Below are 13,114 nucleotides of genomic sequence, written 5' to 3' on the forward strand. Positions count from 1 at the left end.
CAGGAAACGAGAGCCGTCTACAGGAAGGCTTCTACATGAAAGGCAGAATAGCTTTATGGAGCAGGAAAACCTGGGATTTTTGTTGAATTTGGAGCTCCAAATGAGGTAGGCTCAAAAAATTCTCTGTGCATGATTTTTTGGTGCAAAATGGTGAATTGAACACGGCATTAAATTGAAAAATGAGAGTAAAAGTCTACCTGTGTATTCAACAAACTATGAAAGATTGCCTGCATATTTCATTGTATTTTCCCAAGTTCTTTCTCTGCACTCTGAAATCTCCTCATCATCTTTAAAATTCTCCTGTAAAGAAGATATATGTTGCAGTAGAGGCCACCCTATGTGCATGAAAACCTGAATTTACATATCTATCTATGTGATTGAGAAGAGAATTTGTGCCCTTATGCTCAGTTCTGCAAAAACAACATTCTCCTTTCAATAAACCGACAGTCGAATTCTGGGTGACAAAAACAAGGGAATTATTGCTATCTGGTATTGTGAGGAACACAAGAGAAACTCCTCCCTGGGTTCAGAAAAAACTGAATTCAGCTATCCTCTGTTTCAAGGATTGACTGTGTTTTTCCCAACTGAGCATTTTCTTTCCTAGTTAAAACACAAATTCCACACCATGCCAATTGAATAAATTGAGAAGAACATTGATAAGGGAGCAGATGACATTCAAGCAGAGGGAAAAACAAAGGAAGAACAGAAGGAAAAAGAGGAATTGATAAGACCGCTGAGCATGAGACAGAAAACGAGACAACAGCAAAAACAGAGAAGGCGAAAAAGGAAAAAGGTTGGGAAGAAAAAGACCAAGAAAGCCCAAATGAAGGCTGCCATAGCCAAAGAAGGCACACAAAAACAAAAGGAAAATACACACCCTGAGATCTCAGCAACACACACAGAAACAGTTGACACAGGGATTTCTACAGGAAGCAAGGAAAAAGAACAGCAAGAGGAGAAATCACCTGAGATATGGGCAAGGGAGGCAGCAGCTGTGCTTGCTGCCTTAAGCACACCTCCAAAACAAAAAGGGAAGCAAAAGAGGCAAACCTCCATGTACTTTAAAGCAAGGAGGAGCACACAGATCAAAGTGGGCAGACCCCAGCCACAGTCAAAGGAGCCAATTATCATTGAGGACACCACAGCTAAACAAAAGGAGGAGTCTCCTTCAAAGATATCCATCACCTATGAACAAGGAAGCCCAAAAACCTCCACCTGGAGAGAGAGAATTAGGATGATGGACTCAAAGACAGCTCTACAGGAAGCTGAGACGGTTCTACAGGAAACTCTGGCTAAGTTAAAAGAGATCGAGAAATTGGAGGAAAAGGTAGCCAAACCATCACAAGAAGAAGAAAATGCTGAGGAAATATTGGAACCAAGCCCTCAGCCTAGCTTGGGCTCATACTACAACCTGTTAGAAGTCAGGAAGATAATTCCTCAGAAATTTGTGGTACCACTCTTCTTTGCAATAGAACAAGAAAGGGTGAGGACTCACACTTCTCTACCATATCTTCATTCCCTCCCCAATCAGTTTGATTAAATGCGTTACATGGATTAGTCCATTTATTTCTCTCCAGTATCAAATTTTATTATCTAGATATTGAAGGGTTCTCTTTCTATTTAGGGTTCTCTATCTATTTTATGTATTATTGTAAAGATATCAGTTGCTCAAGGCCATAGGTTCCTGATCGAAACTACACCAATGGGTAGGAGTCCGAAGAAGACAAAATAGAAGAAAAGTGATTGATCCCGACAACATTTTATTCATACATTCAGTCGATGGAGGGTGAAAGAAAACCAAATGGATCTAGAAGTTATTGCGCAACTCACTGTTCTGACTCTGATGGTTGTATCAGACCCTTTAGTTATAGATAGATAGAGCTTTGGATGGATCAGAAATCCATCCAAATATCCTTTAACTATTTAAGTTGATAATGTAACGAATAAAACCCACCTGTATCACTAAACTATACACGCCACAATCCCATTGACGGATATTTCGTCACTTCTTTCCTTCCACATTTGAATCCAAATTCCAGAATTCCTTAATTCTCTCTCTTCTATTTCCGAGAGAGAAGAAAGGATTCTATCCATTCTAGTTTTAGAAATTCTAGGTTGTTCTTTCTCTTTATCAAGGAATTTTTTTTGCTCAACTCCTCTAATCTTCTAATTGAATTCTTTCTAATTCATTTTAGAAAGATCTTCCTCTTCCAAGAAGAAAAAGAGCCATAAACTGGAATGGCTCCATATTCTTAGCTCTCAATCTTTATTGATCTCTTATAGTAATCACATCTTGAGGTTTGCAAGGGTAACTTGGTATATCTACCATATGGTCATTGACCCGGATATGTCCATGATTCACTAATTGTCTAGCTCTAAGAATGGTGGGAGCCATACCCAATTGAAAAAGAATATTATCCAAACGCATTTCAAGTAATTGCAATAGGACCTGACCTGTTGAGCCTTTGGCTCTTCTAGCAATACGAACATATTTCAGCAAATGCTCTCAGGCATAACTTGTCTCCATCCGCTTCGTATCAGCTCAGCCCAGAGTTTCCAGTATAGCGATCCTTACCCTACGAGCTACTATAATATATGTTCTCAACTTGATATCTATAAAGATAGATGGATCATCCATATCCAATTTGTTGTCCATCTACCATAGTAGACTCACTCATTCATATATGATGAGGGGGCCCTTTTAACTTAGTGGTAGAGTAACGCCATGGTAAGGCGTAAGTCATCGGTTCAAGTCCGATAAAGGGCTCATGTTTCCCACGAAGAAAGAAGGCTCGGGTGTCCATTTCTATTACATAGATAGAAATATTTTCACCGAAATATGAAAATGACAACAAATCGGATTCGGATCCAGTCCGTTTTTTATCTTCTTTTATGAGGCGAACGACGGGAATTGAACCCGCGCGTGGTGGATTCACAATCCACTGCCTTGGTCCACTTGGCTACGTCCGCCCCGGAAAAACCAATTTATCTATCTACAGTCATTTCTTCCAAGAATAAAAAACGAGCTAACGTTTGTTCTTATGTGGGTCGGTGACCTCTGATAGGGGATCAAAGCAAGATCGATGACTAACTCTCAACTCTCGCACAAGTTGTATGGCTTATTATCAAATATGTGATAAATATGAAGTATTTTGTATTTCTCCCGGAGAAATATCCCGATCCCATCTTCCCTCCGTTCTTTTGAACGTGAAAGAAGAATCTTTCTTCTTTCGTATCGATCCTTTGTCTATTCACTCATGGGCGATAATTATTGTTTTTCCCTATTAGATTTTAGTTTTCAACTAACACAGTTTTGCAGATTGGTTCAGTAGATCCCACGTTATTTGAGTTGTAACGAACGGGCCATAACCATTAAAATGGTTCGGTGTAAATGGAATAGATCGAGATCTATCTCGATATTTATTGTATGTTTTATCTTGATACTAAGATCTTGTCCATCTGAACAACTCTGGGCAGGGTATTTGATTAGAGAGTCGTTGTTTAAAATGATCAAGGTTGTGGCTGTGTCGACAAGTTCAACCCTATTCGCTTATCATATATTAAGATTCGATGAATCTAGACCATTTGAACTTATATCCTTCCTTCTCGTATTAGAAGGTATACGGTTTTCCAATCTGGAAAATTTTGTTATCTTACATGCACGGTTACGATACAATCAAGTTCTTTGTTATATTATTATGCAGGTTATGGGACAAAGATACAAATTTAAAGGCTCATCTACCGACAGAGATAGTGAACATTTGATGAATCAAATATAAATTTGATTGTTGTCTTTCAGTTAATTCATTTGAAAGTTTAGGTCAAGCGAATAGAATTGGTAGGCGTCAATCGATCCATGGAACGTATCAAATCTTTCACGTATAAGTTCGTTATGAGATGAGCCCACTCATCTCACAATGATATAAAATCATTTTGGAAAGATCTATTTCCGAGTAGAGATCTATTTGTAATGGGGCAGAAAGCAACTTCTTTTGGGTCGCTGTCCACATAATTTCTGGACAAGGGGTAATAGTTTCTTTCTTTCGTCCCAACCCAACAGACTTCTTTATTCTATTGTTTGTTCCAGAACGCATTCCATGAAATATGTGTATTCTATAAAATAGTGGGGTAGATTAAAGCAAACGTTGGTCCAGATGTAGATCTAATATGCATAGCCGGTAGATTGCATTTTTGTGATATGTTACCAGAACGGAACTAGAGGCAAGGAAGAGTGTTTGTCCCAATATGAAAATCTTGGGTCTCAAAAACCATGTGATGTTCTTACGTGAAGAAAGAGAATGAACCAAAGGTTCGTCTTTAGCTAGGATGGATCAACTCCAGAGAATTTCTCTGCCCAGGTATTCAGAATATCCATCGTACTTGCCACTTCTATGGTTCAAAAATAGGCTCGATTTACCGCACATAACTTATTGTAGAGAATCCTAGTTGATCAAGATCTTCGCCCCGATATTTAGCAAAGGGATAGATACATCCGGGATTTTCGATTGAACGGAAATTTTGTTCAACCCCAACGGAATGTGTTGCGTTTGGATGGAGCTAAAAGTCACATGTTCGATCGATACTTTGACTTCTCTATGGATTGCTTGGAACATATGATATTCGAGAGAACTCTCGAATTTTTCAAAGAACTAGCAATAAAAAAAAAAAAATAGTTTATAGGTTTGATCATCTGGTATCGGATCAATCTCGATCGATCCAAAATACTAATATGGCTTCTCTGGTACAACATTCCCATCCATCGATCTCGATAAGGACATGAGATTGATATGATCTGAAAGACTTTTCAAGGCCAAGTCATAGGGACGGACTATGAGGGGATATATATAAATAGTATCACTTAGTGGAATGTATAGGGCTATACGGGCTCGAACCGTAGACCTTCTCGGTAGAACAGATCAAAGTTCTTATTATCAAAATAATTTGAACTGTTCCAAGAACCCAACATGCATTTTCTCGCATTGGGCTCTTTCATTAACTGATGGAAAGATCGGTTAGTCTGCCATTCTCCTCTTTCTGGTAAGATACTAATATGGCTCCATGTGCTCCAAATTCTTACCCTTCGGAAGCAATCCCAAATTTATTCAAAAGGTTTTTTTGACGTAGGTCTGCCTTGCTCGGGCATAGATTGACTCAAATAGAGTCTCTTCTATTGCTCCAAAAGTAAAATATGACACTTCATACACCTAAAAGTTCATAGAGCGAAAAGAATCTATTTTGAGGTCCCCGTATTATACTCATTATGCCTGGCATTGAACAGAGCTGGGATTGACCATATCAATTAGATCCGTAATTCGAATCAGATCGAACTTAATCTTTGTCATGCTATTGTTCCCCAGAGAAACAAATTTATAGAGTAAGACTATTTCACATAGAATCTATTTCGTGGATCGGACGAATCGATAAACTCTCCCGAAAACCATTGGCGCACGTGTAAACGAGGTGCTCTACCTTGCTGAGCTATAGCCCTTCCTTGCCAGTCTTGGTGATACACTACTATACTAACCAGATGGATCACTTTATGTCAAGGTAGATATTTCATGATCCAATACTATGATCCAATACGTTCCAATAAGTTCGATCTGTGCCAGGGACACATACATTGTCTATACATTTAATTCGATTTCGATTTAGAATCGTTTATAAATCCAACTCTACCTATGAGAATAAATGGCCCACTTAAATCAGTGGTTAGAGTATCGCTTTCATACGGCGAGAGTCATTGGTTCAAATCCAATAGTAGGTAAACTTATTAGATGCCATTGAGTTTTCAATGGTATCTAATAAGTTTTACTCCACGTGTTTGGATCGAGGCGGAACATTGAATCCATTTTTCAGATCATTATAGAAAATGTTAATTAGAGACGGGGGGGCTAGCATTGATAGCCTCTAATCGTGTTCTAGCCCTTTTCAGAGCTAAATCAGCCTCAATTGCTTGTCTTTTGCCTTCGGCTCGAGCTAAGTCAGCTTTAGCTATTCGAAAATTTTCCTGGGCTTCTTGGGGATCGATGTCAACATCTCTCTCTGCATTATTTACCAATATAGTGATTCTATCACTGTCTATCTTGGCGAAACCACCCATCATAGCCATAGTGGACCACTGCCCATTGAGACGTATTTTCATAACTCCTATATCTACAGCTGCCACAAGTGAAGCATGATTGGGTAATACGCCAATTTGACCACTATTAGTAGATAGAATTATTTCTTTAACTTCTGAATACCAAATGACTCGGTTAGGAGACAGTACACGAAGATTTAGGGTCATTTTCATAATTAACTTTCCATGTTGGAGTTTATAGCCTTCGCAGTAGCTTCATCAATATTACCCACCAAATAAAAAGACTGTTCGATAAGACCATCTAATTCTCAAGAAAGGATCATTTGAAAACCTCTAATTGTTTCCATGAGACCCACATATTTGCCCGGGGAACCTGTGAATACCTCTGCTACAAAAAAGGGTTGTGATAGGAAACGTTCAATTTTTCTTGCTCTTGCCATGATTAAACGATCTTCCTCCGATAATTCATCCAGTCCAGGAATAGCTATAATGTCTTGAAGTTCCTTATAACGTTGTAAAGTTTGCTTAACCCCTTGTGCAGTTTCGTAATGTTCTTCGCCTACGATCCAAGGATGGAGCATAGTCGATGTTGAATCTAAAGGATCCACTGCTGGATAGATACCCTTCGCAACTAATCCTCTCGATAGTACGGTAGTAGCATCTGAATGTCCAAATGTCGTAGCAGGAGCAGGGTCGGTCAAGTCGTCAGTAGGTACATAAACTACTTGAATCGAGGTTATGGATCCCTTTTTTGTGGAAGTAATTCTCTCTTGCAAAGATCCGTGCTAAGAGTTGGCTGATAACCCATGGCGGAAGGCATTCTGCCTAATAGGCGAATACCTCTGATCCCGCTTGGACAAAACAGAAGATGTTATCAATAAATAATAGTATGTCTTGCTCATTGACATCTCGGAAATATTCGGCCATGGTTAGAGAAGTTAAACCGACTCTCATGCGAGCTCCCGGTGGTTCATTCATCTAACCATAGACCAGAGCCACTTTTGATTCTGATATTTTTTGTTCATCAATTACTCCCGATTCTTTCATTTCCATGTAAAGATCATTCCCTTCATGGGTACGTTCTCCTACTCCTCCAAATACAGATACCCCTCCATGAGCCTTAGCAATGTTGTTGATCAACTCCATAATGAGTACTGTTTTACCCACTCCAGCTCCTCCAAATAAACCAATTTTTCCCCCACGATGGTAAGGAGCCAAAAGATCTACTACTTTAATGCCTGTTTCGAAGATGGATAATTTTGTATCCAACTATGTAAAGGCGGGAGCAGGTCTATGAATAGGAGATGTTATGCAAGCATCTACAGGACCCAAATTATCGGTAGGTTCTCCAAGAACATTGAAAATTCGTCCGAGAGTAGCTCCACCAACTGGAACACTTAGAGGAGCTCCTGTGTCAATCACTCTCATTCCTCTCGTCAAACCATCTGTAGCACTCATAACTACAGCTCTAACCTTATGATTTCCTAATAATTGTTGTACCTCACAAGTAACCTGAATTTCTTGACCGGCTGTACCTTGACCCTTAACTATCAATGAATTGTAAATATTAGGCACATTACCTGGAGGAAAAGAGACATCCAGTACTGGGCCAATGATTTGAGCAATACGTCCCACATTTTTTTCTACACGTGCGGAAACCCCAAGAACAAGAGGATTTTTTCTGATACAAAAATGGAAATAATTTCCATGAAGAATATATAAATATGATTTTGCCAATATCATCAATAAAAAAAAATGTTCCATATTGGGTCGATCAGACCAGTAAATAATAAATGGAAGTTACCACCTTAGTAAAATCCAACTTTATTGAAAAGTTTAAATTCATCCATATTTGGAATATGAAGTAGGTAGATGGATATGAATAAGGATCATGAGGAAGTCTTCGATTTATCTATAGCTAGAACCAATTTATCCATAACTAAAACCGAAAATACTTCAAAATTATGTCCAGATCATCTGTGAAATATGAAACTTGATATTCATGACCTTTCTCTCATTGATCATTATCTCTTCTCTTCATACGCACATCTGTATATGTATTTTCGAACAATTCGCACCATTATGGTCAAAAGTCCATTCGGTTCCTTGATTTCATTCATGAACTAGTTTAACCACTGAAAGGTTCTCGGATCAATCCATGGAGGAAGAACTTCAAGAGCAAAGATTGGGTTGCGTCATACATAAAGAACATTATACAATGAGAGTGTATCTAGCACCCCAATAACGGACGACTTTTTGTAGGATATTTCTGTAAAAGTTGATTGTTTACGTTCGGTCCATGTCGAGCAGACCTCGTCCTTGCGAGAAATAATTATTAATAAAGGAGGGACTTATGTCACCAAAAACAGAGTCTAAAGCTAGTGTCGGATTCAAAGCTGGTGTTAAAGATTACAGATTAACTTATTATACTCCTGAATATCAAACCAAAGATATAGATATCTTGGCAGCATTCCGAGTAACGCCTCAACCTGGGGTGCCACCTGAAGAAGCGGGAGCAGTAGTAGCTGTTGAATCTTCCACCGGTACATGGACCACTGTTTGGACTGATGGACTTACTAGTCTTGATCGTTACAAGGGGCGATGCTATGACATCGAGCCCGTTCCTGGAGAGGAGACTCAATTTATTTCCTATGTAGCTTACCCCTTAGACCTTTTCGAACAAGGTTCTGTTACTAACTTGTTCACTTCCATTGTAGGTAATGTATTTGGATTCAAGGCCCTACGGGCTCTACGTTTGGAAGATTTGCGGATTCCCCCTTCTTATTCCAAAACTTTTCAGGGTCCACCTCATGGTATCCAAGTTGAAAGAGATAAATTGAACAAATATGGTCGTCCTTTATTGGGATGTACTATCAAACCAAAATTGGGTCTATCAGCCAAAAACTATGGTAGAGCAGTTTACGAATGTCTCCGTGGTGGACTCGATTTTACTAAGGATGATGAGAACGTAAATTCCCAACCATTCATGCGCTGGAGAGATCGTCTTGTCTTTTGTGCGGAAGCAATTAATAAGGCTCAGGCTGAGACGGGTGAAATTAAGGGACATTATTTGAATGCTACTGTAGGTACATGTGAAGAAATGATGAAAAGGGTAGTATTTGCAAGAGAATTGGGAGTTCCTATCGTTACGCATGACTACCTGACGGGAGGTTTTACCGCAAATACTTCTTTGGCTCATTATTGCTGAGACAACGGCCTACTTCTTCACATTCACCGCGCGATGCATGCAGTTATTGACAGACAAAGAAATCATGGTATGCATTTTCGGGTACTGGATAAAGCATTGTGTATGTCCGGTGGAGATCATATTCACGCCGGTACTGTAGTAGGTAAACTTGAAGGGGAACGAGACATAACTTTAGGGTTTGTTGATCTACTGTGTGATGATTTTATTGAAAAAGATCGAAGTTGTGGTATTTACTTCACTCAAGATTGGGTATCTATGCCAGGTGTTATGCCCGTAGCTTCAGGAGGTATTCACATTTGGCATATGCCTGCTCTGACCGAGATCTTTGGGGATGATTCCATACTACAGTTTGGTGGGGGAACTTTGGGACATCCTTGGGGAAATGCACCTGGTGCAGTAGCTAATCGGGTTGCTCTAGAAGCTTGTGTACAAACTCGTAATGAAGGACGTGATCTTGCTCGTGAAGGTAATGAAGTGATCCGTGAAGCTTGTAAATGGAGTCCTGAACTAGCTGCTGCTTGTGAAGTATGGAAGGAGATCAAATTTGAATTTGATGTGATTGATCACTTGTAATCAAGTATGAGGATTGCCAAGTCCAAGGGTGTGGCAGACATAGGTCACCTGGAAGAACAACTCAAGGAATCAAGAAAGGAATTGGCCATGGTAAGGCATGTGGAAAGCAGTCAAAGGTCCAAACTACAGGAAGAGAACGAGTTGTTGAAACAACAGCTACAACTACAGGGACGTTATAAGGAAGACAGGCCCTCCGTTTTGGATGAACAGCAGCAGCAAGAGGGACCTCCATCAGGCAAGGAAGCATTTGATGGACAGCAGGAAGAGGACAAGCTGCAGGCTGAGGTTGAGGCACTAACAAAACAGCTACAGGAGAAGGAGTCACAGGCAGCAGAGAAAATACAGTTTCTAAAGCAATAGGTGCAAGAGCAAGAAGCTCAACTGGCCTGCATGGCCGACTGGGCAGTAGAAGCCTTACAATGTAGGCAACCTGCTAAGTCATATGCCTTATATCTCAAAGATCAAGTCAATGCAAAATCTGCAGGCCAACTAGATCGGCCTAAAGTTCAACCCTCCCTTGCTTTTAGGACTGTTGGAAGGGGTCAAAGAAGAAGAGGAGCACAGGCAGTGGGAGGAAGTAGAGAGAAAAGCAGGGTTTCATGACCAAGAAGAGGACATCACCTCGGAAGCCTAGGATGTGAGGGAGGCAGTCAAAGCAATCAAAGATGAAGAGATAGATTAGTTGCTCAGAGGATGAGCAACACTTTTAGTAGGGAGGTGATGATGAGCCCCAGAAATGGGTAATTATATGGGTTCATTCAGCCTCCTAATTCGACTTAATCCACCATTATCATTAGTTTATTGCATGTTTTTTATTATATTTATGCTAATAGAGTGAATTGGGTTAGTCATTATGCCAACAAGTCTAATGTGTGCTTTATGCAATTTTTGGTCAATTTTGAGACAAAATCAAAGGTTTAAATGAGCACTTGGCAGCCAAATTCGTGGAGAGGATTTGTAGGAAGGTGTCCCCTTTATTTATGAGCCCTTACCTCGAATTCTCCATCAAAAACTTGGAGCACAAGGGGCAGCCAAGCAAGTCAAGTAGGACTGTTGTTAACTGCAAGTTTTGGCAACCGAGTCCCTAAAGTTTAGGAGGACTGTTGGGGTCATAAATTTGTATAAATAAGAAGGCTTAGGGCCTCATTCTAGTTAGTCATTTTTTAGGCAGATGTTAGTCAGTTTTTAGTCAGATGTTAGTTCGATTTTAGTCAGTAAGTTAGCTATGCATTTCAGCACATTTTCGAGCTTTTTCTTGTAGACAATTTTGGAATGTAACTATTATTTCTTAATCAATAAAGATGAATCCAACTTTGCACCAGATCTAATATTTCTTAGGAGGCTGTAGCTCTTGGGTTTGGGCCCAACCCAAGTGCCCAATACCTCCTTTGTGTACTTTTATGTGTCTCTGCTGCATTCCTAGAATAATTTATGTTACTTAGATTAACATATTGCTTTTTTATTTAGGTTGCTTTTGATGATTGAAATAGATTTTCATGTTCATGTTGATTTGATAGGTTGGTAACAGAAAATACCTTCGAAAAATTCCATCAAGCAATCCTTGATCTCACCTCTCCCTCCTCGAGACCATGAGCTGAGACCAAGGTGTCCTTGCTGCCACAAAAACGTTGTTCTTACTTCTTCATGCAATTTCTAGAGTTAGATTCTCAGTTGTAAAAGTTGATCCCAGTTGTGATTACATGCATAGATAGGTTCTTGCTTAGTTTTCGTAGTTATCTTACATGATTTCCTACCAATAAAGTTTTGTTCATCATGATTGCTGGGTTTCTAGGTCAAATTAGGTCAAGATAGCTAGATCTTTGGTTTGCATAGTCTTTGTTTGATTAGTTTTGAGAAATAGTGTGCAGAGCATCTGTGATACTCCCTTGTCTATCCTTCCTCCATCATCTCACCTGCTCGAACCTCTAATTCCAGATTCCTTACCTTCATTCGCCACCCTTTTCCAACTTGACCTAATTTCCACATCTTTGTGCAACCTTGCTCCTTCCATCCTTGAACCAAATCCAACCACTTTCATCACTTCTTAGCTTCATTTACTAGGTCCTAGACCCCTTCACATCCTCATCCATCCTCCATTCCCACTTTCCCACCATTTTTCCACCATTAACCCTCCAAAATCCTCTCTCAGCCCTTCCTGTAGAATATCCTATAGAACATCCTGTAGAACCCCTGCAGACTTCCTATCGAAGATCACGTGAGCAGTTTCTTGAGATCTGAACACTGTGAAACTCTCTAGAAGGGTTCTAGGGACCCCTTAGGCCCTCTTCTCACCTTCCCAACCTCCTGCAATCGCTTACCCCATTTCCTTTCATCAATCAACCTCTGCACAATCAAAAATAGTTAGAGCACATGCATAATCATTCTACAAGATTACTCAAAAATGCAAAAAGATGTGTTTTCTAGATTTTACTGCAGAAGTAGCTTAGTCGCATGCATTTTACCTTTCTAAAACTCAATGGCATCCACTTCCACTGCTTTCATCACTATTCTTGCACCGGTAGGGTTAGTCGGTAAAACTAGGGTTTGCATTTCTTTTATACTTTTAGCTTCTTTCTACAAGTAGACTAGACTCCTTTGAGTTATCTTTTGTCCATAAAAGTTAAAAGCTTCTTCCAAGATCTCGTAGAAGTTGGCTTAAGGTCCTAGCGGACTTGTGCTAGCTAATCAAGTGACAGCCTGTGGCAAGAGCTAGTACTTGTGCATATAGCACCGTCACTTCCAAGTTTGTTACGAACTATCGGGTTGATAAAAGTAAAGAAGGGAGTCCCAGGAGTTGCAGCATTATTGCTACAATACTGGAGCTCACCACTAGTGCCAGGAGCAACCCTGGTGTCCCGAGCCCCTTATCGTATGAGCACACCAGAACTGACAGAATTGAAAATGCAATTGTAGGAGCTACTGGATAAAAACTACATCCACCCCAGTGTGTTACCCTGGGGAGCCCCCGTGCTATTCGTCAAAAAGAAGGATGGAACCCTATGTATGTGCATGGACTATCGTCAACTGAATAAGTTGACTATCAAAAACAAGTACTCATTGCCTCACATAGATGAACTATTTGATCAGGTAAAAGGGGCAACGGTATTTTCAAAGATTGATTTATGATCTGGATACCACCAGATCAGGATCAAGGAGGAAGATATAGCTAAGACTGCCTTTAGGACTCGCTATGGACACTACGAGTTTGTAGTGTTACCCTTTGGGTTAACCAACGCCCCTGCGACCTTTATGTG

General features: G+C 40.0%; 1 non-coding gene across 1 annotated transcript; it reads left to right on the forward strand.

Moving 5' to 3' along the window:
- The first annotated feature begins 2,695 nt into the window (after nt 1-2,695).
- Nucleotides 2,696-2,767, forward strand: TRNAT-GGU (transfer RNA threonine (anticodon GGU)). Its single transcript has one exon. It is a non-coding gene; the product is annotated as a tRNA-Thr (tRNA).
- The last annotated feature ends 10,347 nt before the right edge of the window (nt 2,768-13,114 follow it).

This window comes from Pinus tabuliformis, chromosome 4_2 (assembly GCF_031772625.1).
Source record: "Pinus tabuliformis cultivar Carrire ecotype Pingquan chromosome 4_2, CPIR1, whole genome shotgun sequence".
Lineage (NCBI taxonomy): Eukaryota > Viridiplantae > Streptophyta > Pinopsida > Pinales > Pinaceae > Pinus > Pinus tabuliformis.